Source organism: Pelobates fuscus, chromosome 4 (genome assembly GCF_036172605.1).
Source record: "Pelobates fuscus isolate aPelFus1 chromosome 4, aPelFus1.pri, whole genome shotgun sequence".
NCBI classification, from domain to species: domain Eukaryota; kingdom Metazoa; phylum Chordata; class Amphibia; order Anura; family Pelobatidae; genus Pelobates; species Pelobates fuscus.
Genome location: NC_086320.1, coordinates 208,101,022 through 208,115,894, shown reverse-complemented (window position 1 = coordinate 208,115,894; position 14,873 = coordinate 208,101,022). Strand labels below are relative to the sequence as shown.

Below are 14,873 nucleotides of genomic sequence, written 5' to 3'. Positions count from 1 at the left end.
ACAGCAAGTTCTGAGCCCCGGACAATAGTGCAGGCTCCTTATATAGGTACATAACTCCTCCCATATTAAGCTCCACCCGCACATTCTCTTGACCAATCAATACAAATAAGAATTAACTTCCTGCTTGACCGCATGGCTTGTCCAGCACAATGGAGGAGGGGAATACTACATCCTGTATTCTTGCACATGCTCCGTACACTACTGATCGTATCTTGCCTCGTGCAACCAACTGATCGATACGTCAGCATATGCACGTACACATGCCACGTGGTAATCTCGGCCTACTAAATTTATTTTTACCGAGATTCCACCACAACATTAGTCTGCTTTCTGTGTTTCACCACACTGCAGGCAGGCACTTTCCCTGTGCTGCCTTTTTAAAGACGGTTTACATTAATTTTGTTTTACTGAACATGTCACTCTGCACATGAAATGTGCTGCCCTGCTTGACTTTAGGTGCAACACGTCTTTTCAATGGCATTATTTTTCATATGCAGGTTCAGTCAGTTTTGCTTGAATAGTTGTTTTATTTTTAGGTTAGCATTGATTTTTAATTGCTATTTGTGTGTTTTATTTGCTGTGTTATTGTGTTTCACCACATTGAGAGCAGGCTGTTTTCCTGTGTCTCTCCTCGAGTACAAATAAAATCTCTTCTCCATGTTGTATTTAGTTCTTTTCCAAGTGATACTGTTGCTTTGCACATGAAATGTTCTGCCCTGACTAACTTCAGCTGCTACTTGTCCATGGAGGTGCATCATTTTTTTTTGTGTAAAACCAGAACTTTATCTTGCATAACATCAAGAACCAAAACAAACAGTTCTGCAGACAAACACAATACCACTCTCCTCAGGGAGATTTCTGGGTCTCTTACAACGGGCAGCAGAGCCTTAGCCCCCCATCTCTTGGATGTGGAGATGCATCGTATTTCATGTGCGGGATCGCAGTCCACTTCAGGTTTATTAGGGTTTTTTGGTATTGATTTTGCATCTAGGAATCTGGATTTTATTTTAAATGCTGCAGCATTGCCTTTTTTGTTCCCCTTCAGGGAATAATCTATACATTTATAATCTATATATTTATGATTAGTAAATGTGGCAGAAATCTTACTGAACAGATATTTAGCCTCGTCATGCCAGCAATGGCAAATGCCATTAATTTAAATATGGGTATCAGAGCCTGAGAGAATAGAACATAAAGTAAGAGAAGGAAAGGAAAGTACATAACAGAGAAAGAATAGGAAACCAGCGGGGCAGCTTCAGAGAACAATTATGGAGGAAACATAGCTGTAGGAGGTAGTAGGAAGAGAGGTAGTAGTAGGGTGAGAGAAGGCCTGACACAAGGCCTGATACCCAGCTATACCTAGTTTGATCTAATGCACATTTTCTGGAGCATTCATTTTTGAGTCTAATACTAGCAGGATCTATCATGAGAACGATACCAATACCTTTAGAACCAGACAGTTCAAGGGACCAAGTTTCAGTTTTATGAGGTGGAAGATGGTTGGCAGATTGCCGTGTCTCCATATGACGTTTCCTCACTTAGTGTTGCAACATCAGTGTCTGCGAAAGTAGTGGAGGTGTAGGAGAATTCATTTTTAAATACTAGTCCTGCACATCAGTATCAGACAAATTGAGGACGTTTAAGAAGGAATCAACGTCCTGTATTTATAGATGATTATCAGGTCAAATGTAAACCCCCATCGGTATTTAAAATTCAGTTTTCTGTATTTGGGACGACCATGAGAGATCTGGGACAAGCTGTAGGTACTGGCCTTGATATTGAATAGGTGAAGCCAGGGCCGGTGCTAGGATTTTTGACTACACAGGCGAAGATGCATTTTGACTCCCCCCAAAAAATAAACAATGCATCTTCACCTCTGTGTCTCGTAGCCCCCTTTTTAATTTCTTACCCCCATTAGTGTTGCATATCCAACCTCTTCAATGTCTTACCCCTTTGGCCCCTTTGTGCCCTTTAGTGTGCTCCTACAACCCCTCTTATGTATTTCTTACTTCCCGATACATTCATACAGACACAGGCAAACACAGAAATACAGACACAGACATAAAGAAACAGAGAGGCATATAGAGACATACATACAGAATGATACAGACAGACATACACACACACACTGACAGACAGACATATACACACACACACACACTGACAGACAGACACACACACACACTGAGACACATATACACACACACTGACAGACAGATATACACACACACTGACAGACATATACACACACACACACACTGACTGACAGACATACACACACTGACAGACAGACATATACACACACACTGACAGACATAGAAACATAGAAACATAGAATGTGACGGCAGATAAGAACCATTCGGCCCATCTAGTCTGCCCAGTTTTCTAAATACTTTCATTAGTCCCTGGCATTATCTTATAGTTAGGATAGCCTTATGCCTATCCCACGCATGCTTAAACTCCTTTACTGTGTTAACCTCTACCACTTCAGCTGGAAGGCTATTCCATGCATCCACTACCCTCTCAGTAAAGTAATACTTCCTGATATTATTTTTAAACCTTTGTCCTTGTAATTTTAGACTATGTCCTCTGGTTGTGGTAGTTTTTCTTCTTTTAAATATAGTCTCCTCCTTTACTGTGTTGATTCCCTTTATGTATTTAAATGTTTCTATCATATCCCCCCTGTCTCGTCTTTCCACCAAGCTATACATATTAAGATCCTTTAACCTTTCCTGGTAAGTTTTATCCTGCAATCCATGAACCAGTTTAGTAGCCCTTCTTTGAACTCTCTCTAAGGTATCAATATCCTTCTGAAGATATGGTCTCCAGTACTGTGTACAGTACTCCAAGTGAGGTCTCACCAGTGTTCTGTACAATGGCATGAGCACTTCCCTCTTTCTACTGCTAATACCTCTCCCTATACAACCAAGCATTCTGCTAGCATTTCCTGCTGCTATATTACATTGTCTGCCTACCTTTAAGTCCTCAGAAATAATCACCCCTAAATCCCTTTCCTCAGATGTTGAGGTTAGGACTCTATCAAATATTCTGTACTCTGCCCTTGGGTTTTTACGTCCAAGATGCATTATCTTGCACTTATCCACATTAAATGTCAGTTGCCACAACTCTGACCATTTTTCTAGTTTACCTAAATCATTTGCCATTTGGCTTATCCCTCCTGGAACATCAACCCTGTTACATATCTTAGTATCATCCGCAAAAAGACACACCTTACCATCAAGACCTTCTGCAATATCACTTATAAAAATATTAAAGAGAATGGGTCCAAGTACAGATCCCTGAGGTACCCCACTGGTGACAAGCCCAAGCTTCGAATATACTCCATTGACTACAACCCTCTGTTGCCTGTCACTCAGCCACTGCCTTACCCATTCAACAATATTGGAATCCAAACTCAAAGATTGCAGTTTATTGATAAGCCTTCTATGTGCAACAGTGTCAAAAGCCTTACTGAAATCTAGGTAAGCAATGTCTACTGCACCACCCTGATCTATAATTTTAGTTACCCAATCAAAAAAATCAATAAGATTAGTTTGGCATGATCTCCCTGAAGTAAACCCATGTTGTCTCTGATCTTGAAATCCATGTGTTTTTAGATGTTCAACAATCCTATCCTTTAACATGGTTTCCATCACTTTCCCCACTACTGAAGTAAGGCTTACTGGCCTATAGTTGCCCGACTCCTCCCTATTACCTTTCTTGTGAATGGGCACAACATTCGCTAACTTACAATCTTCTGGGACTACTCCTGTTAACAATGATTGGTTAAATAAATCTGTTAATGGTTTTGCTAGTACACCACTAAGCTCTTTTAATAGCTTTGGGTGTATTCCATCAGGTCCCATTGACTTATTTGTCTTTACTTTTGACAGTTGAAATAGAACCTCTTCCTCTGTAAACTCACGTGTAATAAATGACTAATTTATCCTTTTTTTTAACAGAGGTCCCTTTCCTTCATTTTCAGCTGTAAATACCGAACAAAAATATTCATTGAGGCAGTCAGCTAGACCTTTATCCTCATCTACATACCTTCCTTCTTTTGTTTTTAATCTAACTAATCCTTGTTTTACTTTTCTTTTCTCATTTATGTATCTAAAAAAAGTTTTGTCCCCCTTTTTTACTGACTGTGCTATTTTCTCTTCTGTGTGTGATTTGGAAGCTCTTATAACTTGCTTAGCCTCTTTCTGCCTAATCTTATAGGTCATTCTGTCTTCCTCACTCTGGTTTTTTTTACAATTACTAAATGCTAACTTTACATATACACACAAACACTGACAGACATACACACACACTGACAGACAGACACATACACACACACAAACACTGACATACAGACACACACACACACTGACAGACATACACTCACACACTTACACACTGACAGACAGGCACACACACACAGACAGACAGACAGACACACTGAGAGACAGACAGACAGACACACACACTGACAGAAATACACACACTGACAGAAATGCACACACACTGACAGACAGAAATACACACACACTGACAGACAGACATATACACACAAACACTGACAGACATACACACACACTGACAGACAGACACACACACTGACAGACAGACATACACACACACACACTGACAGACAGACATACACACACTGACAGACAGACATACACACACACTGACAGACAGACACACATACACACACTGACAGACAGACACACATACACACACTGACAGACAGGTTCAGGAGGGTGGCTTACCTGAGATCCAAAGTGCTGCCTGAGGTAGTTGGGAGTTGGAGGAGCTGGTCCTGCCCAGCCCCCCTCCTCTCTGCCTCCACTCTGCTCTCTTCTTGGGAAGACTTCCTCCCATGCTGACGTGAGGGGGCCGGCGGTAGCTCCGCCCCTGCTGGGCGCCAGCCGCGCTGTGTGCTACAGAGGGAGCAGGGATATGACGTGTTCATATCCCGCCCCCTCCACACAGTCCGCGGCACTGCCGGCTTGCGCTCGGCCACGCTACAAGAAGTGACCGTCAGGAGAGGGGCACTGTGCGCTTCCCTCCTGCCGGTCACCCGGACTTTTGCGCCCCCGGGCCGGTGCGCCCTAAGGCGGCCGCCTGAGCCGCCTTATGGACGCGCCGGCCCTGGGAGGGATAAGAATGGGTGGGAAATACTCGCCTCCTGTCATTAATAAAATTAAGCTTATAGGTACACTAAAGCTAGCATAATCTACAATTTTATAACATGACAGGAGGCTTCGTATTTGCTGTTTCAACGTATTTGCATGACCAGGCAGTCCTCTATAACGAAATCAGTAGTATGGATGTCAGATCTAAATGAATGTAGGAGGGACGCCCCTCTATGTAGTCATCAATGTCTTGCACAGGTACAAGCCTGTGTGATGAACAAATGGCCGGCACTGTAGAGCGGCGAGTGTATGAGAGAGCCGCGCTCTCTACCAATGTGATCGCATACTGTGATAGCGTCCAGCTGCTAGCCTGAGCGGGCCGCACCCGTTAATAACCAACAGCAGAGTCTACCTCCGTGGCCGGTTCTCTCTACAAGAATGTGTCCTCCAAACATGTCCTCCGCATCCAGCCCAGTATCTGGTTGAGGTCAAGGGAGGGGCTGCGCCCTCTAATAACAAATCAGCACCCTGTACTGTATATGAGTGGGGTTCGCCCTCTGCTTCTGCAAATAAATATACTCGGATCGAGGTGATGGAGGGCCGCACCCTCCTGTGATCCAAACTAGAGTCCCTAAAGACTCGGGGTGGTCAACTGCAGGGCACACCAATTATTAATGTCAGCATAAGTCTGAGGGCAATCTTCGGAAACAACGATGGAAAAAACTACCAACTGACTGTCCGGATCCCGTACGCGCGCGCGGGGTCCAGGAAGACCGTTGGTAGTCTGAGGAAAGCTGGAGACGTACTCCGCAATCCACGAGTGCCCGGGAGGCCGGGGGAGGTCTAGTCAGGCCTCTCGACGACCCAAGCGAAAGGAAAAATAAGTCATGAAAAACAAAAAAGCAACAATAACGTATATAAGAGAAAATATGCCAATTCTATCTCAGAGAGAAGGCAAAAAGCAGATGTTAAAGACAAGGAAAAACACTGCGTACTCCTGTAGGTGTCCGAGTACCGGTCCTTGCCTGTGCGAAGTTCTCCTTGGAGATGTGCCGTTGCCGGTTTGGTGTAAACCGAGGACGTGTCCGGGGTCTTCATAAGAAACCTAGCCCTTCAGGCATGAGGTTTAGGGCCTTCACCCTTCCCACCATATTCAGATGGCCGTATACTGGCGTCTTCTTGGATAGTATGGCAATGGTGCTTGACACCTGCCTATCTCCATGTCACTGGTGGGCACTGGGTGTTCCTCAGTGATATTCCCCCAGGCCAGCGGCCAAAAAGGGGTTCGGCACCAATCGTCCAGGCCCGTGAGTAGGGCACAGGCCCCGCAGGCCAAACGAATGGACACAGAATAGTTGGCCAAGCAAATAGGCACAGACATAGCAGGCCGTTTAAATGGGCACAGACATAGCAGGCCGTTCTGATGGGCACAGACATAGCAGGCCGTTCTGATGGGCACAGTCATAGCAGGCCGTTCTGATGGGCACAGACATAGCAGGCCGTTCTAATGGGCACAGACATAGCAGGCCATTCTAATGGGCACAGACATAGCAGGCTGTTCTAATGGGCACAGACATAGCAGGCCAATCAATGGGGCACAGACATAGCAGGCCAATCAATGGGGCACAGACATAGCAGGCCAATCCTGGGTTGTGTATTATTGTTATATTATTATAACATGTATTTAGATAGCGCCATCCAATTCCGTAGTGCGTTACGATGGGTATTGAATGAGCAATGGGGACCTCTGAGTTGGGTAGAGGTCCCTAAAAAATAGCCGATCTTCAGAGCATCCTGTGACATAGGACCCCTAGACACCAACCCTTTTAGACAGCGTAATGCTGTGTGAATAAACCTGAACCGGGACTGGCAGTCCCTATGTGCCCAGCAGGCAAATAGTGGTATTACAGCTGTATTGGGTATAAGCGGAAGTATTCCAGTTTAGTACTTTTGCTCTTGGCTAGTACTTTGGCTTTTGGTAGTACTCCAGCTCGGTTAGTACTTCAGCTCTTGACTTGTACTTTTGCTCTTGGCTAGTACTCTGGCCCTTGGCTAGCACATTGGCTCATGGCTTTGACTAGTACCTTAGCTTGGCAAGTACCTCGGCTCATGGCTAGCACTTTTGCACTCGGATCGTACTTTTGCTCTCGGCTCGTACTTTGGCTCTCGGCTAGTACTTAGGCTCTTGGCTTGACCAACATGTCCATGAATGTAAGATACGCTGAGCGATACTGTCCTTGAACTGAGGATAGGTATGCACATGCTCACACAGATCTGTTTGAAATACCGTAGCATCATTATAGATTGCCATCATCATACCACCTGTAGGGTATCGTAATCACGGACCCTCGAGGAGCAGGGCTAAACATAGCCAACTCAAGGAATTCCCCCAAGAACCTGATAAAATTGTATCGTATCAGCGTAGACTGGTCTCCCATACCAGTTTGAGACAGAGCCAGGTCTGATAGCTATATATATGCCATGGACAGAGAATTCATACCAGAGTAGTCCCATCTGAGACCTCATAGCTGGACCAGAAAGAATATATACTGAGAAGCATATGAATCCTAGAGCTAATCGGCACTGTATACCCTTGTACAGAGCCTGTATAACCGAGCTCACAGTAATCTGTGTTACACCCTGACAGTAGAACGCAAAACTCTCAGCGATCTGAGATGTACACCGCCAGCAAAACTCACAGCAACCTGTGATATACCCTGTCAGTCAAACACACATCAAACTGCGATATACACTGTCAGTCAAACACACAGCAAACTGTGATATACACTGTCAGTCAAAATCACAGCAAACTGCAATATACACTGTCAGTCAAACACACATCAAACTGCGATATACACTGTCAGTCAAACACACAGCAAACTGAGATATACGCTGTCAGTCAAACACACAGCAAACTGCGATATACACTGTCAGTCAAACACACAGCAAACTGCGATATACACTGTCAGTCAAACACACAGCAAACTGAGATATACGCTGTCAGTCAAACACACAGCAAACTGCGATATACACTGTCAGTCAAACACACAGCAAACTGTGATATACACTGTCAGTCAAACACACAGCAAACTGAGATATACGCTGTCAGTCAAACACACAGCAAACTGCGATATACACTGTCAGTCAAACACACAGCAAACTGCGATATACACTGTCAGAAAAACTAAATCTAGAAATACACTGTCAGAAAAACACACAGCAATCTGTGATACACACTGTCAGTAAAACACACAGCAATCTGTGAAATACACTGTCAGCAAAATCCACAGCAACCTTAGGTATATATGCCAATTAAACACACAGCAATCTTAGACAAAATATGCCAATAACACATGTCACAGAAACACAGAAATCTGACATGTAAAAAACCATAAGGCACAGTAAGCTGTGAGAAATATACTGAAAGAAAACTAATAGTCACCTCTGAAGAAAAAACATGGCCAAACTGAAGCAATCCGCCGGGGAATCCTCCGACTGTGAAGTGAGGTGAGGAGAGGGGTCGGGGGGGCGAGCGGCGTAACTGCTCTGTCCTCCCCCGGCGGACACATGCAGTCCACAGATTGAGCTGGCCGCGGTAGGCAGCCACGTGCTGAGACTCCAGTCGGCGGTATCATAGTACCCGCGACCGGAGGAGAAGAAAACACAAGTGGGGCAGCGTTAATGCTCCCTCCTCCTCCGGCGGACATGTGGTCCGTGGATAAGCAGGCCGCGGCAGGCGGCCACGTGTAAAGCCTCCGGTCGGCGGGTGTGAGCATTAACACAGAACCCCGCGACCAGAGGAATGAAGTGGGACAGAGGAGGAAAATTTAAGGGGACAGAGAGGGCAAAGAATCCCCAGGGGAGATGAACAGATGACCAAGAAACCTAAACTCCCCTCAAACACCAGAGCAATAGGCAGAGGTGCATAAAGTGAAACACACAAACAAGTCCCCAAATAAAAAATAAGTGAAACACTGAAAATATAATTAAAATCCCAAAGCCACCCACTATAAGCAGGAGGCAGTGGTACTCTGACCTGTACTGTCTGCGGAGCAGCAAAGAAAGAGGAAATGATGCATGGGAAGGGGAGTTTTATAGTACCTAACTTTTTTCAGATTGGTTGTTTTTCTATGCTGCTGTGGAGTTCTAGTAAAGAGAGACTTAAGCAAATACGAAGCCTCCTGTCATGTTATAAAATTTCTAGTCTCATCTCGATATCTCTGTTCCAGTGGGAGATTTGACTTTGTTTGGAATGTTACCAATCTGATAGAACTACTTGTACACTTGATATATATATATATATATTATTATTATTATTATTATTATTTTATCTGAGTATAGTACTTCTTGTAATCTGCTCTAATTTATTCAAGAGTGGAATTTGATTCCAATTAGGTTCGGAATTAATGCTTTATTGTTAGATTTGCGAATGTTGTGCTCCTTGCACTTTAAATCATTTGTGCCTTTTGATCATTGTAGTCTTTCATGGATTATTGGCTGCTTAACAAATGGCCCGCAGTGTTTCTACTACAATTCATTAACCCCTTTCATGACCTGTGACATGCAGGTAAATAGTGGATAACAATGCTTGCAGGGACCATGATGTGTATTTAAACGTTGGGTAAAAGTAGCAATTTAACTGTTACAGGACTTTTTCATTCACAGGGTAATCCACCAAACGTTGTATGACAAAACCATACAGGGCTGTAGAGGGCAATTTGGAATGCAATTTCTGGACATTGCCCAAACTGTTTGAATTTGGTCCAGATTTTATGTTGAATGTTGAATGTTCAATGTTGAATTAGCACGCTTGCAAATGTAAAACAAATGGTTCTTTAGAGGTTTAGGACATTCTGGTCTTGCTTATTCAGTGAGAGCTGACAACTCACATATCTAGAGGGATGAATCAAGAGGTCAGGTACAACATACTAGTGAACAGCCTGACTCAATAAGAAAATACACCGTGTGATTGACAGCGCTATAATTTTAAACCATTCTCATTCATCACATCTGATAGAGCATCATTATTGTCTTGCTTTTGTTCCAAGTCTTGCTCCAAGTCATCTGAAGTTTAAGCCAGACCTTTTTTTTATCCTCAGAGATGGCAAATAGCATCGAGTGTAAAGACAAAACTGAAACAATATCTCAATCTGCCATGTAGTAAAGCTGAAAGGTATTGATTTATGAAAAAAAATAAAATTGCCTTTTTTCCTACAGCAAAAATAGAACCAGAACCTGTTAGATTGTCTTGTGAGAATCACATAGTCATTGTCAGAGGGGAGTGTGCATTAAATTCCTTGTTTTGAAGAAATGGCACAGTATTTATACACAAGACTGAGTCAGGTTTACGGAGAAGAAAAGTCTATTTCTATTCTTTCTGTAGTACAATAATTCTAACTGTAAGCCATTTACTTTTAAATCACCAGTGCAAATCATTTTTTTCCGTAAATCCACAAGCTGGCCTGTCCTTCCTGATATTGTGTTTCTAAGAAATTAAGACTTGAAATTGTAATGATGTCTGAAACACAGAAAAAAATAGAATCTAGGTCACATTTGTAGCCACGAGCATTCTGTTCCAGTGTTTCATATCAGGCACGAATACTGCAGTTAGCTGTTTTACTTTGTTCTTTTCCACCCTTGCCCACTGCAGAGTAAAATTATTTGTTTGCACTAACCTCTGGCTTCCAACCCAATGAAAGCTCTCACTGTTTAAGGAAAACAGGAAATAATCACAGCAGATGCTCTGCAGTAACAGAAAGTATCAGAGATGCCATTGAAAAAAATGTGTCATATCCTAGGGTTGTATAATTTTTATAGGACAGCTCTTTTATATAAACTGAGATCAATAAAAGCAGTTAAAAAGATGCCAATAATTGTTTCCCCCAAACCACTGAACAATAAAGAAGATTGTTTATTGTATAAACCAAGCAGCAGGGAATTAAATCTGTGTTTGGAGATAGGGTGATGCGTGTTTAAATTGGTGTCCAGATTGTGCTAGTGACCAAAAAACAAAAACTATATAACACAAGAATGAAAATGCAATTTAATAAATTCCATGTTATAAACGGACAATGTCAGCATGATTAGTTGATCTTTTTTATCTTTATCACATTACACAAGAATTCATTAGTAACACAGAAAAAAATGCGTTCTGCACAAGTTAAATTGTTAATATTATTTATGACTTATTATATGTGTCCAAGAAATAAATACTTAATAAGCGACATTAAGCGGTGTATTCACTAAATGGGGACAGAAGGTAACCCCCCATTTGAATTAAAGGAGCAGTCCAAATACTGTAACCACTACAGTCCAATGTAGTGATTATGGTGTCATGAGTTTTCTAGCACATAGTAAATAGTCATATTTGCCATTTCCAAACAGGTTCAGCTGACACTCATAGCCAACAATGTCCAAAAAAAAACAAATAGTGCTAAAACAGAATGGGAGCTTCTACTAGCAATATCCAGACAACCAGAAGGCCCATGAACATCCAAGGGATGCAGTTCAGTGCCAAACTATTTAAAAATAGTTTGACTACATACTGTTGTCTTTATGGGTTATGGAACGCATACTTTCCCTTTAAACTACCACTCTTATTTTAAAAATAAATATATTGTCTTGGACCTAATTTGTTTCAAATATATATAATAAAAAATGAAAGTTACCTAATCCAGTACCCAGACAGGAGACATCTTATTGATTGATTGATTGATTGATTGAGCGATTCAATTATTTATATCTAATACAATACATTGGTTGATAAAGTTGACCTATCAGTTTTCGGTATGCAGTAAAGTACAGATTTCCTGGAGAAATGCATATTAAATGAAAATATTGAATACTTACACATTTGAACTTACTTAAATATAATGTTTTGCATGACTTACAATTAACAGTGCCACCTCTTTAAATCTTAAATCAGCATGCAACTACAAGCCACTTTTCAAGTTCAGTTATGGTATGCATTACCATTCAAAATGAAAATTTGATTTGCCTTCATGTATACTATAGAGAAATGTGCTGAGAATGACAGTCCCCTTTTACTTCCAAACAGTGAAGGTTTCAGTGAGACATATTATTCCTTACAGTCAGGTGGGAGTGGTGAATGAGTTCTCCTATTTCACTGTTAGCCTAACATTATAGACACAATAAAAAAAGGAAGTGAATGGCGCTTACACAGTAAAAACAAAAACACAGTACTGGAGTGAAAAAGGTGTTCCCCAACACCCTAAAGTCAAAATGTAAGAAAAGTATTAGAAGCAACAAGTGCCAAAATACACACAACACTCCCTGTGTATAAAAATATAAAATAATACTTATACATGTACAGATATATGTGGGGGATGTCCCATGTAGTCAGTACCTACAATAATAAAAAAGGTACATAGTCTAGACTGTACATACAAAGAGAGAAATATGGAGGTAATTGGATACACTCACGGATTTCAGAGCCGTACCAGGCTCTGTATTTAGTGCCCAAGGGTGCCTCAAAAGGTTTTGCTGGAGAATCCTGGATGATATCCCCCAGAGGTAGAAGGAACAGCAGCAGAGTGATGATAAAAAAGTATAGATTTATTGTAAATGGAAATTAAAATAGTAACTGTGCAGGTCCCATATGGTGACTCACAGAATCACAGTCATACAGACGCGTTTCAACTCAGTCCGAGTTTTCATCAGTGCATAAAATCATCCAGTTGCTGTTCCGTTTTAAATTCTCCGCTATTCTGATTGCCGGTCACATGGGCGGAAGTTCGGGTGGCCGGCGTCTGACATCACTTCCGGTATTTCGGCGCTCGTTTTCCAGCTTGATTGTGTTTAATGCATTTGCCCATTCGAGGCTGGAAACTCCATCTTGTAGATGGGCATCTGGTATAGTTCTTAGCATGCTCGCATAAAAAGGGACTTACATTATTGAAAGTGACATAATTATATATACAAAATAGCGGAAATAATGCAATAGTATGCATAAAGGAAAGGACATTATAAGTACATAATGTACAATATCAGTATGGAATTAATTAGTACATTTGTCCAACAAGGGCAGAGGAGTTCCATATTGAGGATGGACATCTGTCATATCTTAAAAAATGCATACATATAAACAGTAATTACTAAAATGCAATAAAATAAAATAGAATAAAATAAAATAGGATAAAAATTAACAATATTAAAGCAGCAGCAATATAATAATATATACAAAAAGAGAAAAAAATATATACAAAAAAAGAAAAAATATATGTATATATTAAACAGCATGTAGGTGCATAATACAAAATGATCCCATCTAAGTGGTATAAATGTGGCCCATATAGAATACGATTGGTGGGTGGAAAAGAACTAAAAAAAGGAGTCTCTATAAAAAACGATAAAAAATTATGAAGTTATAAAAAAATGAGCCAACTCAAAATCTAAATTTAAACCGTAGGGGGATAGGGTATTTAATTCAAAAATCCACCTACTTTCAATTTTACAAAGTTCTTTAAAATTATCTTCACCCCTCCAATCTTTTTTCTTTTGGGCAATGGCAGTGAAATTGACATATGATGGGTCACTGTTGTGGCATTGTGAAAAATGTGCAGAGACACTGTGTTTGGCATACCCCCTCTGTATGTTGCCCAAGTGTTCCAGTATGCGGGTTTTTAAAGTCCTCGTAGTCATTCCCAGATACTGGAGTCCACAAGGGCACCAGAGGAGGTATATCACATTACTAAAATGGCATGTAAGAATAGAATTAATCTTATACTCCTTTTTAGATATATTGGAGATGAATTTAGTTTGTGTATCTTTCTTAAATTTTATTCTTTTACAGGCTGTGCACATTTTGCATGGATAGAAGCCATATTTTTGGTTAAAAACATTGGTATTAGCGGTATGTGTTTTATGTGGTTTTTGACCAGTAGCGTTTGTAAATTTTTAGTACCCCTATATACAATTTTTGTTTTTTCACCAATGATGTTATTAAGACCCTCATCGGTTCTCAGGATGTGCCAGTACTTCTGAACAATAGATTTTATATGTTTAGCGTCACCACTATAATCTAAAATTAAAAGAGGTTCCTGTGTTTGTTTAGTTACTATTTTATCCTTATATTCTAATAGGGACTCTCTATTTAGTTGTCTGGTTTCCTGAATTTGATGATCCAAAATACTTGGATCGTATTTCTTTTCAATGAAGAAATTTTTCAAACGTCCCGCCTGTTCCTCATAATCTTTAATGTCACTGCAATTTTAAAAAATCCGGTTAAATTGGCTCTTGGGCACATTGCGCAACCACGGATCGTGATGACAACTCGTGGTGTCAATGTACCCATTGACATCCACTAATTTGAAATAGGTTCTGGTGGAAATATGATTATGTGAGACATAAATATCCAAATCTAAGAACTGGACCGATGTTTGACTGATTTGACTAGTCAGAACAATGTTGTTATGGTTGTCATTAAGACCCTCCAGGAAGAGATCCAAGGACATTCTGGACCCCTTCCATATAAAGAAGATGTCGTCGATATATCTGCGATAGAGGACCAGACCCGCTCCCGTGATGTCCCGAGCTGGGAGGAAGGTACCCTCCCAGTGGGACATAAAAAGATTAGCATAACTGGGAGCGAATCTGGTCCCCATCGCAGTACCGACTAACTGTAAAAAAAAGGAACCATCGAAACAAAAAAAGTTGTTGGTAAGGATTAAATGGATACTATCTATGATAAAATCGATCTGGCTCTCAGCAAACTTATTACTATGCATCAAAAAG

General features: G+C 41.2%; 2 protein-coding genes across 3 annotated transcripts in view; one reads left to right on the top strand and one right to left on the bottom strand.

The window, feature by feature from the left end:
* LOC134608777 (poly(rC)-binding protein 3-like) overlaps positions 1–14,873 on the top strand; it is a 1,002,469-nt gene that overhangs the window by 674,610 nt on the left and 312,986 nt on the right. The window lies entirely within an intron of this gene.
* LOC134609402 (uncharacterized) overlaps positions 1–14,873 on the bottom strand; it is a 70,648-nt gene that overhangs the window by 10,366 nt on the left and 45,409 nt on the right. The gene's annotated exons all lie outside the window — the stretch shown is intronic.